The sequence below is a fragment of the Neovison vison genome, chromosome 9 (genome assembly GCF_020171115.1).
Source record: "Neovison vison isolate M4711 chromosome 9, ASM_NN_V1, whole genome shotgun sequence".
Classification (NCBI taxonomy): domain Eukaryota; kingdom Metazoa; phylum Chordata; class Mammalia; order Carnivora; family Mustelidae; genus Neogale; species Neogale vison.
The window spans coordinates 84,153,295-84,170,676 of record NC_058099.1 but is presented as its reverse complement, the minus strand read 5'-3'; the positions used below and the strand labels follow the sequence as shown (position 1 = coordinate 84,170,676).

Sequence of the window (17,382 nt, the reverse complement as noted above, 5' to 3'; positions counted from 1 at the left end):
CTTTGAATACATTTTTATGGAAGTGACATTTTAGGGCTTTTCTTCATGGAACTTTAGATGGAATGAGCACCTCCTTTTAATGTTAACCAAAAATCTTTAATCACATTTAAACAGATCAGCCTGAACATGGTGGAAACATCCCATTGCCCTTATGCCAAAGCAAAATGCCCTCAGATAGGTACTATTGTACAGTTAGGTTCGGTTCCCAGTCAGGGGCCTCTGGGCATCTCACCAAGGAGCAAACCTCCATCCACAACCTAAGATGCCCCTGGGACATCCAGGGAGACAGAGATGGAAAGTTCCCTTTGGTCCCTTCTATATCAGGATCCTAGGATATAATTAGAAGGCAGCTCCCAGAACAGATGTGCAGGGAGTTAGGTTGGAAAGTGTCCACAGAGAGAAGGGAAGAGGAGTAAGGAGGCATGTTGTCTGGAGATCCTAGGATTCTAAGATTATCTGATAAGTGATGAAGCTCTTAGAGGAAGGGGAGATGCTCTCAAAACTAGCCGTAGTAAGAGGTGCCAAAGGGTAGGGCTGCCCAGTAACACTGCATCTCAGGCCCCTGAGTCACAGGGCACAAGACATTTTCTCATCTCAAAAAAATTATTTTTTAAGGCAGAATGAAGGAGGGAATTTTTAAAGCAGAGAATGAAGGTTAAAAGAACCTTGTCCCCAGGTTGATTATAATCTGATGAAATCCCAGAATGTCATTTCATTATTTCCCAGTCCCAAGACTAGTCCTCCCTTCTTCTAGAGTTCAAAAGTTCAAGGTAATCTAGCCTAGCTCCCTCATTTTACAAACAAGGAAGCAAGTTCAGAAAGGGCCAGGAACGTACCCAGGTTATCAGGTTAACTAGCCATGAAGGCACAGCAACTTCAATTCTTGCTTTGCTCTCCAAAACAGACCTTACACTTTTAAATCCCAGGAACATCAAAGTGGTCTTAAGATGGGCACAAAACAGAAGACATGCCATTCATATGGGTCTCAACCACTGGCTCATTCAAAGGCGCCGGGAATCAGGGACCATTTCTCAAACACACAGAGATCTTAGAGGTACAAAATGTATTTGCCTTGCCACCTGAATTAAACCAAACTCATGAGAAGGTCTGAGAGTCTGAACGGATTGATGAGGATGGGACTCGTTAACACTTATAATTGCACTCCAGATATAATCCAGGCCGAACCCCAAAGCTAAAATGAGTCCCATTCACACCACTAACAGAATATACTCTTCAGGTTTTCGTTGATCTTTCTGGACTCTCTAACACTGGTTCAAAGTCACTGTCATGTTCTGATTCTTTCCATTTGCAAAATAAATTTGAAGTCATCTCTGGCTTATTTACAGCTCTAAGTTAGTAAGAAAACTAAAAAATACATTTAAATGTTCTCCATGCAGCTGTTTCAAATCTACTGAAGAGACTGCTCTTCAATCCTCAAAGTTCATCCAATGGATGCTTTAATCCTGATATTTCCTTTTCTTAATTGCACGACCCCTCTGTGTAAATATTGAGAGGGGTAATATCGCCAGTGTGAGCTAGCTGAATCACAGCTAGGAAGAAAAAAAATAATTAATGAAGGTGGCCAAGAATAGAGATTCTGAGACAGAGAACCCTTTATTCATATCATTTACCACTTGCATAATCAAACTTCTAAACAACCTCTTGCTGGACGTGGTCTTTTCTCACCTGTAGAAAAGCAGGAAGCACCACGGTAACAGCTCTACCTGTGAAGTCAGGCCACCTTGATTCCATTTCAAGGTCTGACATGTAATACCTGTACAACCTTGGAGAGACTACTGAACCCACATAAACCTCAGTTTCCATATCCCTGAAGTGGGCAAATGATAGCCACACTGAAGAACTGGTTAGGACAGCATGAGATATTCTCAGTAAAGCCTGGTGCAGATTCATACTCACTTCACCCACCAGGAGTCCCTACCCTCAGGACCTCACTCAGTAGGAGAGGAAGTAGCCTTTGGTAGTGAGAGCACATGGTTATGCACAATGGGGAGGCATGTGAGTTCAGTCCTACTCTTGACCTCTGCCCTTTCCTCTCTTCTGTGCTGAGATTAGGGGGACCTTGGGAAGGAAGTATGGGGTCTTCCAGAGCTACTGATGACCTTATGGGGAGTCTGTTACATTTTGTCTCAGTATTAAAAACTCACATGACTCTGTAATGAGCTACATTCTCTACTCTCAGCTTTGGCAATAACACATGATTATTCTGGTGATCATGTGCCTTAATTGCCATATTTTTCAATTACTTCAGAACTGGGTTGGTGGAGAGGATATGATTTACTGAGTCTCTCTTCTATCTCATAAACAAGCCATTCTTCCCCACAGCCCCATTTTTTGGCCCTATGTGATTCCAAACATCTGCCTGGTGATTCACCTTAAGAAGAGTCCTTGCCACTATCTAACTTGGACAGGAGAGTACATCTGCAGTTCACTGAATACATTTCAGGAGCTGCAATGGTCAATCCCAAGCTTCTTACACTGGGTTACTGCGTCCAAAGACTGTGCAAGACTTCTTTGTTATTCTGCCACTCAGAAGCAACAGTTCCAAAAGTAAATATCTCTTTACAAGAAGAAAAATATGGCCATGCTGAATATCTGTTCTAGTTTTTGCCCATTATCACAATCCCAAAGGCAAGGAAACAAAAATGAATCATAGGAAAGAAGCATTCAGTCATCCTTCGGGAAATTGTGGATTTCACCCCTTGGACAAAGCTCTAACACCGTGCTGAATTTATGGTACTATCTTCATAGAAGGTTTTAATGTCACTTCATTATTGAGCCCAAAGGGATGCAGAGAGCAAGAGAACAGGATTCTCAGTCTGAAAGAGCTCCTACTCTGAAGCAGAAGTGATGCGTAATTAAAGAATCATAATGTAACACGATAAATGTAAGGTATTATGGGGACACTGGAAAGAGCGCCCAACCCAAGGGGCCATGGAAGAGGGAAATTGTCAAAGTTTGCTACAGTACTGTATGGCTTATTCACGTTGAATAAATAAAGTCACCTATTTATGACGGCAGAGGCAGTGGTGGCAGGATGTTCCAAAAGATGGAGAAAATAAGTAAAAAGAGGCATGGGATACGTAGGAGATCACAGTCCATTAGGGAGGACAGAGGAGGCCATAAAATGTGCCCCTAAGAATGCCAGCATGGGCTTCTAAAAAAATCAGATCCCTTTGCTATGGAAATCAGCAGAAAGGGTTTTGGCAAACTGTCTAGCATCCTTGCAACGCACAAGGTGCATATAACAGACACAATCCTGGGTCCTCATGGAGCTTCCATTCTGGAGGAAGACAAAAACATCCCTGGGTAGGCAAGGAGAGAAGTGAAGGGCAAAGAGAAGAGTATATGTCAAGTCCAGGACAGAAGGAGTGTTGTCAACACCAGGCCAAGAGAGAGGAGATCCCAGTGGTTGGGGCGGAATGAGCAAGCACCAGAGCAGCAGAGATGTGGCTGCTGCCAAGAACCACCATGCTGGTAAAGAAAAAATGACAATAATAATAAACAATTCTGGCCTGGTGGATGGACTAGAGGGTATTACGCTTAGCGAAGTAAGTCCATCAGAAAAAGACAATTATCATATGATCTTCTTGATATGAGGAGGTTGAGAGGCAACATAGGAGGTTTGGGGGGTAGGAAAAGAATAAATGAAACAAGATGGGATAGGGAGGGAGACAAACCATAAGAGACTCTTAATCTCACAAAACAAACTGAGAGTTGCTCAGGGGAGGTGGGTAGGGAGAGGGTGGTTGGGTTATGGACATGGGGGAGCATATGTGCTATGGTGAGTGCTGCATTATTGGGTTGGTTTCTTTTTTTTTTTAATTTTTAAATTTTTATTAACATATAATGTATTATTAGCCCCAGGGGTATAGGTCTGTGAATTGCCAGGTTTACACTTCACAGCACTCACCATGGCACATACCCTCCCCAATGTCCATAACCCCACCACGCTCTCCCTAACCCCCTCCCCTGAGCAACCCTCAGTTTGTTTTGTGAGATTAAGAGTCTCTTGTGGTTTGTCTCCCTCCTGATCCCATCTTGTTTCATTTATTCCTTTCCTACCCCCTCAAGCCCCCACGTTGCCTCTCAACTTCCTCATATCAGGGAGATCATATTGAAAGGTCCCCCAATAATAGGTCCATGATCAAAGGAGCGAGACTGATACAAAGCAAAGGTCAAGCAAAGCTTTATTTCGCACCAAGCATAGAGAATCAAACTGACTGTTCGGGGCCATCTCTTAAAGAGAGGGTGACCACCCTAGCCTCACAGACTAACTTTCTGGTTTTTTTTGTTTGTTTGTTTGTTTTTAATCATACCTGAAAAAAACTCCTGGATTATATGAAATAAAACAGCCTATGTTGATATGTAAATATGGTACTTCAGTGAGGATGTAAATAGAAACAGAAATGGAAGAGAAATAACAACGGATGCCACAGAAATACAAAAGATTATATGAGAATATTATGAAATGTTTATTATATGGCCACAAATTGGACAGTCTAGAAGAAATGGATAGATTTCTAAAAACAGCTCACCTTCTAAATGAAATCAGGAAAAAACCAGAAAATTTAAACAGAGCTACTACTAGCAATAAAATTAAATCAGATATTTAAAAACTCCCAAAGTACAGAAGTCCAGGACCAGGACTACAGGTAAATTCTATTAAACATTTAAAGAAAAGTTAATACCTATTCTCCAACTATTCCAAAAAACAGAAGAGGAAGGAAAGCTTCCAAATTCATTCTATGAGGCTAATATTACCCTGGTGCTAATACCGATAAAGACACTACAACAAAAGAAAATTACAGATCAGTGTCTCTGATGAAACGCAGATATAAAAATCCTCAACAAAACACTAGCAAAACAAATCCAAAGATCCATTTTTTAAAAATCATCTCTACAGGGCGCCTGTGTGACTCAGTCATTGAGCATCTGGCTATTGACTTGGGCTCAGGACATGACCTTGTGTCTTGAGACTGGACCCTGTGTCAGGTTCTGCTCTCAGTGGGGAGCCTGCTTGAGATTCTTTCCCTCTGCCCCTCCCCGGATCTTATATACTCTTTCTCTAAAATAAATTTTAAAAACAATAATAATTTAAAAATGACCACCATGATCAAGTAAGATTTACTCCAGAGATGCAAGGATGATTCAAAATTCACAAATCTATCGACATGATACATCACATTAACAGGAAAAATGATAAAAACCATATGATCATCTCAATAGACGAATAAGCATGTGACAAAGTACAACAACCATTCCTGATAAAAACTGTCAATAAAGTAGGGTCTAAAGGACCATACCTCAACATAAGAAAGGCCATATATGAAAAACCTACAGCCAGAATCATACTCAATGGTAAAAAACTGAGAGCTTTACCCACAAAATTAGGAATGGGAAAAAAATGTCTACTCTTACCACTTTGATTCAACACAGTACTAGAAGTCCTAGCTACAGCTATCAGACAAGAAATAAAATACACCCAAACTAGTAAGAAAGAAGTATTTGCAGATGACATGATTCTATATATAGAAAACCCTACAGACTCCACCAAAAAAGCTACCAGCACTGATAAATTAATTCAGTATAATTTCAAGATGCAAAATTAATATACAGAAATTGGTTGCATTTCTAAACACTAATAACGAAGTAGCAGAAAGAGAAGTTACAAAAACAATCCCATGTACAACTGCACTGGAAAAAAAAACCTAATAATAAACGTAACCAAGAAGGCGAAAGACCTGTACTCTGAACACTATAAAACACTGATGAAAGAAATTAAAAATAATAAGCAAACAATCGCACTGCATGGTATCTGCCCTCAGCAGCTCATTCCTGCTGGGTGTTCAAAGGACAGTGCAATAGAAACTCAGTATCTGGCATCGTTGGTTTTCTTGGCTTCGTGCATGTTAAACCTGGTATTTTTATTGAAACAGTATTCTTAATGGTTTTTCATACTGCTCAGCATGAGATAATTTTCAAGAGGAAGTAATGCTTCTCCTTTTCTAGGGTGTTTGAAATTGAGAACCAGGCAGATCCACACTCAGACCCTAAACAGGGCCCTGAAGTAAAGACATTGGATCCCAAAGATTACAGGTGGGGAGTTCTTAAAGTATGTCCGTATTCAAGTGGAGATGCAAGAAACGCAGCTGAAAGAACTCTGGAGTGACAGTGACAACTGTGGACTGATCAAGTTCTTTTTAAAAGGGCTGTTCTGAAGATTATGATTCTAACTTTGGAGGAACTATGGTGATGAGCAGTGAAAGGAATCACATGTAAAAACTGCTTAAATAAAAATTTATTGGCTTTAAATAAAAAATAATAATAATAATAATAATAATAAGCAAACAGAAAGGCACCCCATCATCATGGATTGGAAGAACCAATTCTGTTGAAATATCCAAACTAACCAAAGCAATCTACAGATTTAATGTAATCCTTATCAAAATACCGACAACATTTTCCACAGAACTAGAATAAATAACCCTACAGTTTGTATGGAACCACAAAGGACCCCAAACAGCCAAAGTAATCTTGAAAAAGAACAAAGCCGGAAGAGTCACAGTCCTAGATTTCAAGATACACTATAAAGGCATAGTAATTAAAGCAGTACGGTACCAACACCCAAGGAAACACACACATCAAGTGAACAGACTAGAGACTCCAAAAATAAACTCATGCTTATGTGGTCAGTTTATCTATGACAAAGGATCAAAAAATGCAAAATGGGGAAAAGATGGTCTTTTCGACCCATGGTGCTGGGAAAACTGAACCCCTAATGTGAAAAAAAACAAACAAACCACACACATACAACAAAACAGAAATTGGACCACTTTCTAATACCATACACAAAAATAAGCTCAAAATGGATTTAAAGACCTAAATGTGAGATCTGAAACCATAAAAATTCTAGCAAATATATAGGCAGTAATCTCTTTGACATCAACCATCACAATGTTTTTATAGGTATGTCTCCTCTGGCAAGGCAAACAAATGCAAAACTGAACTACAGGAATGAATGAATGAATGAGTGAGTGAATAAATACAGAAAATAAGCTACCGGAGCTGTATCAAAATGAAAAGCTTTTACACAGCAAAGGAAATATCCGCAAAAAGGCAACCTACCAAATGGGAGAAGAGATCCCCAAATGAAGTATCCGACAAGGGGTTAATATCCAAATATAAAGAGGTTATACAGCTCAACAACAAAGAACCCCAAAATAATTCTAATAAAAATGGGCAGAGGGCCTGTATAGACATTTCAAAAGACACAGGAAAAGATGCTCAACATCACTAATCATCAGGGAAAGGCAAATCAAAACAACAATGAGATATTACTCACATCTGTCAGAACGACAGGTCAAATAATAAACAAAGTGTTGCTGAGGATGTGGAGAGAAAAGAACCCTCATGCATTGCTGGGAGGAATGCAAACTGGTACAACCACTGAGGGAAACAGTATGGAGGTTCCTCAAAAAATTAAAATTAGAATTACCATATGATCCATTATTTCCACTACTGGCTATTTGCCCAAAGAAAACAAAACACTAACTGGAAAAGATACATGCATCCCTAGGTTTACTGCAGCATCATTTACAATAGCCAAGATATGGAATCAATTCCAGTGTCCATCGATAAGTAAATGTACAAATAAGATGTGGTACCTGTACACACACACACACACACACGCCACAGAATATTAAAAAGCATGAGATCTTACCATTTGAAACAACATGGATGGACCTACAGAGCATAATCCTAAATGAAATAAGTCTTTCAGCAAAAGACAAATACCTTATGATTTTTCTCTTACGTGGAATTTAAGGAACAAAGAAAAAGAGACAGGAAAACAGACTCAAACACAGAGCGTGGTGACTGCCAGAGGGAGGTAGGTGGGGGTGTGTGTGAAATACATAAAAAAGGAATTAAGAGGACCCTCACCTCGAGGAGCACTGAGCAAGGTACAGAATCACTGAGACATTATACTATAAATCTGAAACTAACATAACACTGTAATGTTAGCTATAATTCAATAAAAATAATTGTACTTTGATGTAGAGTCTTATTAACTAGGAAGTTAATAAAGTAATAACTTTTTAAATTTTGATGAAAGAAGTAACATGTTCAAAACATTGTAGAACATGATTTTTTGCTTTTGAAGCGTGGTTGCCCATAGACTTATATTTTCTATTATCACCAGGAGCCCAAATTACCCTCAGCTGAGAAAAGAAATAAAAACACTGAGAGCTTTGGTGATCTGCCCAAGGCTATTAAGGATGTAAATGACAGGCGGGGCAGGCATTCAATTTCATGTCTTCTATTATCTTATTCCAGTACACCAGGAGCAAATTTGACCTTGGAAAGAAAGACTTTCCTGTTGGGGGTAATTATTTACATTGTTAGGGCTCTACACATCAACGGATTAAAATCATGATGATCATGAAGATGATAAACCCCTAGCCTTCACGCAACTCAACAGGAAGACAATCCACGTCAACACAAAGCAGAGATACAACGGGAGGGGGCAGGAGTTCAGGGCCCTGGGGAGACAGGATGGTCACTGCTCAACCGCAAAGGTCTCCCACAGGTGCCATCATTCAACTGCCTCCCTTGCTCTCAGTATAAAAGGGAGGGAGGGAACTCAGAGGCATCCAAAATGCAATCCGCATCATCTTCCACCTTTTTGCAACCAACTACACTTCAATTATCTAAGTGATTAAGAAAATCAGAAGTTGGTTTTTCTAGATTTTCCAAAAAGTCATCTTTCTACCTTTAGTAAATTATATACTCAACATACAAAAGTGATTTCCTAACCGGATCCTGTAAATGGCCAAGTTAAACACAACTGTATCTTTACCTCTAATTACAAATCGAAAGTGCCAAAATATTTCAAGATTTGATTGAGGCAAAATACAAAGTAACAGGAAGGACGAGAAGCTACTTTAGAATACTGGAGGTCATTTTTAATTAAACCCAACAGTTTTGGGTGTTAGAAATCAAGATAAGTGTATGACTTATCAAGTTCAATGTCTCAAAGATCCCTGAAAATATCTGAGCTTCCAAAGGAAGTGTCAATGGGAAAGAAAAAAAAAAAAAGTGCACCGTCCCTGCTTCTAACAAACATGAATTTTACTCTAAAGGTAGGTTTATTTGTAAACACATCTATGCGCCTGCACGTACACACACAACCTATGAATAATTTGTTTCCGATGGAGTCATTACTGTATCCCATTTGAGTTCTCCCCACCCCCAATAAAAGCTTTTACTACAGACAGGATGCTTTCTAGAATATTTTGGCTAGGATAATAGTGCAGAGTTTATCAAGTTAGTGAGAGCATCTATGTCTAAATTCAAAATACAGGAAGAACATGTGACTCCCTTGGCAGGGCTCCCGTAGAAACCCAGGGGGTAATTTATGTTTTGTCACATGTTTGTGGCACTCCCTTCTCAGTGAGGTGATGGGTTGTTCAGAGGGGGCAGGTCTGAGAGGAGTGCTGGTTCTTCATACCTGCCGCCTCTCTACCGTCCAAAAATGAGGACACAGCTCTGCCAAGAACAGCCAACTGTGAAGGACTTGAGATCTAACAAGATTTAGCATCACTGAGGATCATTCTAGCTTTTATTAAAGAGTCTGAGTCAGGACAGAGTTTGAACATCACATGTTCGCCTTTAGATTTTAGGATAACGACAAAGTTGGATGCAATTCAAAAGACTCAAGGCAAATATTTCATATATGTTGGGTGGATGGATAGAGGTTCAAAGAGATGGATGGTCACATTGGTTTCTGGACTGTGGATTGTTTTTAACTTCATGAGATTTCCCCTTCTGGCCAGTTTAAAAACAAAACAAAACAAAACATTTCTTTGGGGGCGCCTTGGTGGCTCAGTGGGTTAAAGCCTCTGCCTTTGGCTCAGGTCATGATCCCAGGGTCCTGGGATCGAGCCCCACATCAGGCTCTGTGCTCCATGGGGAGCCTGCTTCCTCCTCTTTCTCTGCCTGCCTCTGCCTACTTGTGACCTCTGCCAAATAAATAAATAAAATATTTAAAAACAAAATAAAACAAAAAAATATTTCTTTGGATGTGCAAAGTTCATACTCTCCCTTGAGGTAGGGGAAGAAATGAGTATTTCAATGGTCAAACCAATCTCAATATTCCTCATTGGCCCCAAACCTTCCTCAACTTCCAATCCAGGCTGAATGGATAGTGGGGTTAGTTTTACCTGTGATGGTGATCAAGGAGAAACCCGGTTCTTTCTCCATCTTATTCTTTCCTGTTTTCAAACTCTTATATTTCAAGCTCTGATTACAGCAATTTTCACAGTAAAGTCAACACTGATTAATCAGAGAATTACTGGCATAAATGGAAAAACTCCAGCCCAAGATTTTGGTGGAGAATTTCTTCTTGTTGTTATTATGACACTAGCAAGAACTCCAAGTTCTTACTAAGGAGAAAAATGTACCATGCGATTTTTAATATCCAATGGGACACAGAAAGAAAGAGAATGAATTTAACATTTGCCAGAGAACCAGCAACCCTGGGTTCCAGCCAAAGTCTGAATATTAGTCTCCCTGTTCCCAGAAGCTCATGCAGAAGCTGACTTTTCAGACTGGATGAGGAAGTGGGACTGAAAAATGTATTTAAACAGATGTTTTAAAAATTAGAAAATAAGAGGGTCTTAAAATACTTCAAGCTCTGAGAAACTCTTCTATAAAAAAAGTGGCAGAAGTTGACCATTTTCACTTAACTGGGCCTGATTTCCTCACAGGGGTCTTAATAGACCCATCTGGAATTCAGGCCCTTGTTTTCTGAAAATGAGGTTAAGGGGACTTGTTCCACACACACACACTGATATGAAACATTATCAAGCCTCCTTTTGGTGTTTTAAAAAAAAAAAAAAGAGTAATATCCTTGATCCTGACCCGAAAATACTAGACTTCATTGCTTTAATGTGATGGCTATTTGATGTTTAAGTCGTATACCTGGTGAATTACCATCTCAACAAATAAAAGTATCTATTAACGATGAGTAAAAATATTTAACGACTTCATTTCCTGGTGTAGGATCTCCACGTAGGACATGTAAGGTATGTTGACTACAAACAGCCTCTATACCTTGAGCAGACGATCAACCTGACTTGCATCCCTGATTCTTTACTGACCAACAAAGAAATGATCATTTCTGTGTAAACAACAGTAGGAAGAGGAGGAGGAGAAAGCACCATTGCCACAACCTCCTGGATGGAGATGGGATGAAGATGGGGCTCCTTCTTCTCTCCCGACCCCCACCCAATCCCTGGAAGCTCCTGGTCTGAGGCTGGCTGTGCGAGGCCCCTGTAAAATTCAAAGGAAACAGAGGGTCTGCCCTGAATCATATAGGTCGCTTTGGAGATGCTATCCTCACAAAAGTCATCAAGGCAGCCGATTCAGCTGAACAAAGCTAACATCCCCAAGTGCCCGCCCTTCAGCTTACCCTTGGGTGGAGATGAATGAGGTCATTCTATGCAAAGATTCCCAGAAGTCCCCTTCCCCATTACCGAAAGGTTGATAGGAAAGCAGAACCCAGACTGAACACTTCCAAATAATGTTAAGGTATTTCTATCAGTGCTTCTCAACCGTAGCCACTTAATGAGAAGCACTGCAGAGGCTTCTAAAAGTTCTAAAAGTTCAGGCTACATTCCAAGAATACTTAGCATGGACTTTCTGCAGGTGGTACATGGGCGGGGGGGGGGCGGTGGGGAGGGGGGCAGCAGCAAAGCTTCCCAGGTGATTCCAATGTGCAGCCAAGACTGAGAATGAAGGTCTGCAGCATCCTGGGGCCTGATACACCTAGCAGTCAGGAGAGGGAGATGTGGGCACCAAAACTCAAGACACAGCAAGGAACTGGTGACAAAGGCATCCTGTTACCCAAATGCAGGGCCCGCACGACTTCAAACAGAACTAGCAAAGGTCCCATGCATCAAGTAAACACCCCCCTCCACACCCCCAACTCTGCAATTCGGGCTCTTGAGAGCTGTTTCTGGCAGGAAGGCCCAAGCCCATCCTCTCAAAGGTGCCTTGGAATTCAGCAAAAGCAACCAGTGGAAGACTCAGATGCTTTTTGCAGGGAATTTCAGACTTCACACGTTCAGAAACGCTGAATCAGAAATGAGGTACTTGGCTCAGAAAGGCAGGCAAAATCATCTTACTGCTTAATGATTAACTCTCCTTTTTAAAGATCTTTTTGCGCGGAGCCCTTGCAATGAGCGGTCTGTAATAGCCCAGTGGGGTGAATAGGTCTCCTGAGCAGGAGGGCAGGGGAAGAGCTGCAGTCAGCAGCCCAAGAGCCTGGAGACCTTTCTCATTTTTCCAGGGATCACTGACCATAGAACAAAAAGGCTTTTGAGAAGACCGGCAGCGCTGTCCTTTGCCCTTGGGAAATGCACACTCGCCATCATCCACACAGATTCTGTGGAACCTTGAGAAGGATAAAAAGTATTTTCTTTACTGCAGGACAGGCCTAGAATGAGAATTTCCCAAGTTGGACAGGCTACAAACAACAAAAAATATGAAGCTCTTCAGGCTTCAGTGAAATCATCACTAGTAAACATGAGTTATAAGCTGACTCCATTTAGAAGCCCTGCCACTGAGCAATTGCCTTTGTAATATTTATTCAAGAAGTCATAAATTCTACTATGTGCTCAGACAACACTCTTGAGAGATATTCATGAAAATTAAGCCTTATCAACACAGTGAGCAAACACATATGAATCATCCCTTAAAAAAAAAAAAAAAACAGGAAAGGTATAAGAAAGTAATCTTTCAGGCTATCTATCTTAATTAGAAAAAACAAACAAAACATATTGGTTAAAAACCAAATGCTGAACTAAATTTCTGATACATTTCCTTCATAAGAAGCCTATCAAGGGGCGCCTGGGTGACTCAGTGGGTTAAAGCCTCTGCCTTTGGCCCAGTTTATGATCCCAGGGTCCTGGGATTGAGCCCCACATCAGACGCTCTGCCCAGCAGGGAGCCTGCTTCCTCCTCTCTCTCTGCCTGCCTCTCTGCCTACTTGTGGTCTGTCAAATAAATAAAGAAAATCTTCCAAAAAAAAAAAAAAAAAAGAAGCCTACCAAATCATAGGCAGAGATTTTTAACAACCTAGCTGAGCAATAAAATCACTACCGTGTAAAATAAGACCCTCTAGGGGCACCTGGTGGCCCAGTTCATAGAGCCTTCAACTCAGGGCCTCATAGAGCCTTCAACTCAGGGTCCTAAGGTCAAGCCCCACACTGGGCACAGAACCTACTTAATAATAAAATATACCCTAATCACTTAGTTCTCTTCTACATACTTCCAAGAAAGTGTTCTCACCTCTGAAAAATACAAGATAGTGGAATTAAATAGTAATAAGCAAGGAAAAGATTGACTATAAAATTACTTAAGGTTCTATTTTTCACCCTCCTAACTAATCATTGGTTTCAAGTCATGCAATACTCGGTAAAGAACATGTGTATCAAGCTTCCTACACTCATTAGTTAATACATGAACACTAATCATTTTATTATCTTATGATCTAAGCAGGGTACCTTGTTACAGTTTCACCTTTGGAATCGGTACTAGCCCCCCAAAAAATTATTTGGCAAACAATACGGAAGGAATGCGTGACAAAGACCTAAACAAGTAATAGAAGAAACAGTAAGTCCATTTTTGGGTTTTGAACTTGGCCCAATAATAACCTTGTATTTCTGGAGTGTCATTTCATGCGTCCTGCACTTCCTTTTGCCCATGTTGGCCTAGGAAGGAGACAGAAAAAGTGTTGTCTGCATTTAACCTTTGGGGAAACAGAAGACCAGGGAGGCTGTATGGCTTCCCCAAGGACTCGGGTGGGCCACCACAGCCTGTGGATAAAATCCACTGGTCGCCTGTTTCTGTACGGCTCACGAGTTAGGAATAGCATTTACATTTTGCAAATAGTTTCCAAGTGAGCCCACTCGTTTGTTGACACCTCTCCTACGGGTGATTTTGCACTACGACAGAGCAGAAAAGAGAGTCTATGGCCCTGAAAGCCAGAAACATTTATTCTCTGGTCCTTGACAGAAAAAGATTGCTGAGTCTTGCCCAAGGCCCACAGGGGAACCATGAACAGAGCCCAGATTTTTGGGAACACAAGCAGTGTTCTTCCTACTCAATCTTGTGCCTCTCCGTAAGCCTATGGTTCATCCCAGGCATTTTTATGAGGGCTAAGAAGAAGTTTATGAAGCATCAATGTTGGTACTTGGAATAGAAAGAAAGAAAGCATTGAGAAGGGAGCCAGATACAGCAAATGAGGAGGAGACAGGAGAGGAATTTGACCCCAGCACAGACCATAGCCAGAATCTCACCTGATTTGCATGATTTAAATGATGAGATTTGGAAAATTTTGAGTTGAGATTTCAATTAGATTTGAGACTTAGAGTTCATGCTGGAATGGGACAAATAAATTTTGCATGTGGAATTAACATGCATGGGGCGGGGGCAGAGGGCAGACTGCCCTGGGTTGAATAATGTCCCCCTAAAATTCATCCCACGCCCATACCTCAGAAAGTAATTGTATTTGGAAATAGTGTCTTTATAGGTATAATCAAGTTCTGATGAGGTCATCTTTGGATGAGGGTGGGCTCTAATCCAATGACAGGTGTCCTTATAAAAAGAGGGAAATTTGGACACAAAGAGGAGAATGCCATAAGAACAGAATCACAAAGGAGATAACTCTGCGTGAGGACAGGCAGGGACTGGGGTGACATGTTTACAAGCCAATGGGCTCCAAGGATATCTAGCATCACCAGAAGCTAGGAGAGAAGCACAAAACAGAGGCTCCCTCAGAGCCTCCAAGTGGAATCCGTCAACCTTGACTTCAGGCTGCTAGCCTCCACAACCATTAAAGAATGTAAATCTTTATATTACTGTATTTACTGAAATAGTCTGCAAGTGAGTGGACCTATGCAATTCAAACCCATAGTGTTCAAGGGTCAACTGTGTAAGTGATTAAAAAAGAATTATACAATTTTTACAAAAGATTTATTTATCTCAGAGACAGGGAGTACAGAAGCAGCGGGAGGGGCAGAGGGAGAGGAAAAAGGAGAGAGCGAATCTCAAGCAGATTCTCTGCTGAATGCTGAGCCCAACACAGGGATACTTCTCAAGATCCTGAGATTATGACCTGAGCGGAAACCAGGAGTGGGCTACTCAATCAAATGAGTTCACCCATGTGCCCCAGAATTGCACACTTTCAACCAGATACAAGACATGTATCAAAACCAACATACCACGGACCCACTACAGTCACTTCTAGAATCTCCCAATGGTTCAGTATGCACCTCTCACATTGCTTGGCACCAGATATACTAAAGGTTAATTCTCCAACCCAACCCCATATACACACATTTTTCAGCATAACATTTTTGAAGGTTGAAGCAAGATACATTCCTTCATTTCTTCAAAAGTATAAGGAAATAGTGGTAAAGACATGAGGTTGCAGACATAATAGAAAGGTAAGTCAAAGATTAGGTGCATGCAATGTCCCTATGTAATTCAGTCACCGAATAAAAAACTTAGATTGACTACTTTAAAACTCTTTGTAGACCATATATAAAATACAGATGAATACAGTTGCTACAAGTTCATGAGAAAGTTGTCATTGGGGTCCACACTAAAGCCCATGCAATGCTGATATTTTAGCAGCTAAATTCTTTTTAGTAGACCCACAAGAGACTCATCTGAGACAGAATTTTCCTATTTATCATAAGGTCTTGTTGTATCATGGTATCAATTATTTTATTTTATTTTTTTAAAGATTTTATTTATTTATTTGACAGAGAGAGATCACGAGTAGGCAGAGAGTTAGGCAGAGAGAGAAGGGGAAGCAGGCTCCCCGCTGAGCAGAGAGCCCGATGCGGGGCTCGATCCCAGGACACGGAGATCATGACCTGAGCCGAAGGCAGTGGCTTAATCCACTGAGCCATCCAGGCGCCCCAGTATCAATTATTTTAAATGAACTATTCCTAGAGATACCACCTCATACCAGTCAGAATGGCTAAAATTAACAAGTCAGGAAATGACAGATGCTGGTAAGGATGTGGAGAATGGGGAACCCTCCTACACTGTTGGTGGGAATGCAAACTGGTGCAGCCACTTGGAAAACAGTATGGAGGTTCCTCAAAAAGTTGAAAAGGGAGCTACCCTATGACCCAGCAATCACACTATTGGGTATTTACCCTAAAGATACAAATATAGTGATCTGAAGGGGCACGTACACCTGAAGGTTTATAGCAGCAATGTCCACCATAGCCAAACTATGGAAAGAGCCTAGATGTCCATCAACAGATGAATGGATCAAGAAGATGTGGTATATATATACAATGCAATACTATGCAGTCATCAAAAGAAATGAAATCTTGCCATTTGCAATGATGTGGATGGAACTAGAAGGTATTATGCTGAGCGAAATAAGTCAATCAGACAAAGACAATTACCATATGATCTCCCTGATATGAAGAATTTGAGAGGCAACATGGAGGGTCTGGGGGACAGGGAAGGAAAAAGTGAAACAAGATGGGATCGGGAGAGAAACAAGCCATAAGAGACTCTTAATCTCGCAAAACAAACAGAGGGTTGCTGGGAGGAGGGGGTAGGGAGACGGTGGCTGGGTTATGGACATTGCAGAGGGTATGTGCTATGGTGAGTACTGTTAAGTGTGTAAACCTGGCGATTCACAGACCTGTACCCCTGGGGCTAATAATACATTGTATGTTAATAAAAAATTAAAAATAAAACAAAAACAAAAACACCCCCTATTCCTGGTCTAGATTTTAAATGAACTCAGTATTTTCCAATGGATTTGCCTTCCAATATACCATATAAAATTGTATTTGCCTCCTCCTCCCACACTCTTGTTTCATTATTTTCTTATGTTTTGAAACTAAATTATATTTTTTAAAAGATTTTACTTATTTACTTGAGAGAGAGCAAGCAAGAGAGAGAGCACAAGGTGGCAGGGGTGGGGCAGAGTGAAAGGGAAAAGCAGGCTCCCCACTGAGCAGAGAGCCCATGCAGGACTTGATCCCAGGACCCCAAGATCATGACCTGAGCCAAAGGCAGACTCTTAACATACTGAACCACGCAGGTGCCCCTGAAACATAACTGAATTTTAAATAACCAGTAGCGATAGCAAAGTAAATACCAGCTTGATACTAGTACTTTATGAGAGTCTGGTGCCAGTTGAGACATAAGCATCACATTTCTAAACCATCGTTTAGCTCCAAAAATAAAGAAAGAAAACCCCACCGACAGCTCTGAGTGGTGTGCAGGGCATTTATGACACTATTTCCTAAGTCTGGGCATTCT

At 40.9% G+C, this 17,382-nt stretch overlaps 1 protein-coding gene and 1 non-coding gene across 3 annotated transcripts in view; one reads left to right on the top strand and one right to left on the bottom strand.

Moving 5' to 3' along the window:
* Positions 1-17,382, bottom strand: part of GNA14 (G protein subunit alpha 14) — a 191,708-nt gene that overhangs the window by 64,895 nt on the left and 109,431 nt on the right. The window lies entirely within an intron of this gene.
* Positions 5,822-5,959, top strand: LOC122917916. The gene has a single exon (XR_006386529.1). It is a non-coding gene; the product is annotated as a small nucleolar RNA SNORA8 (small nucleolar RNA).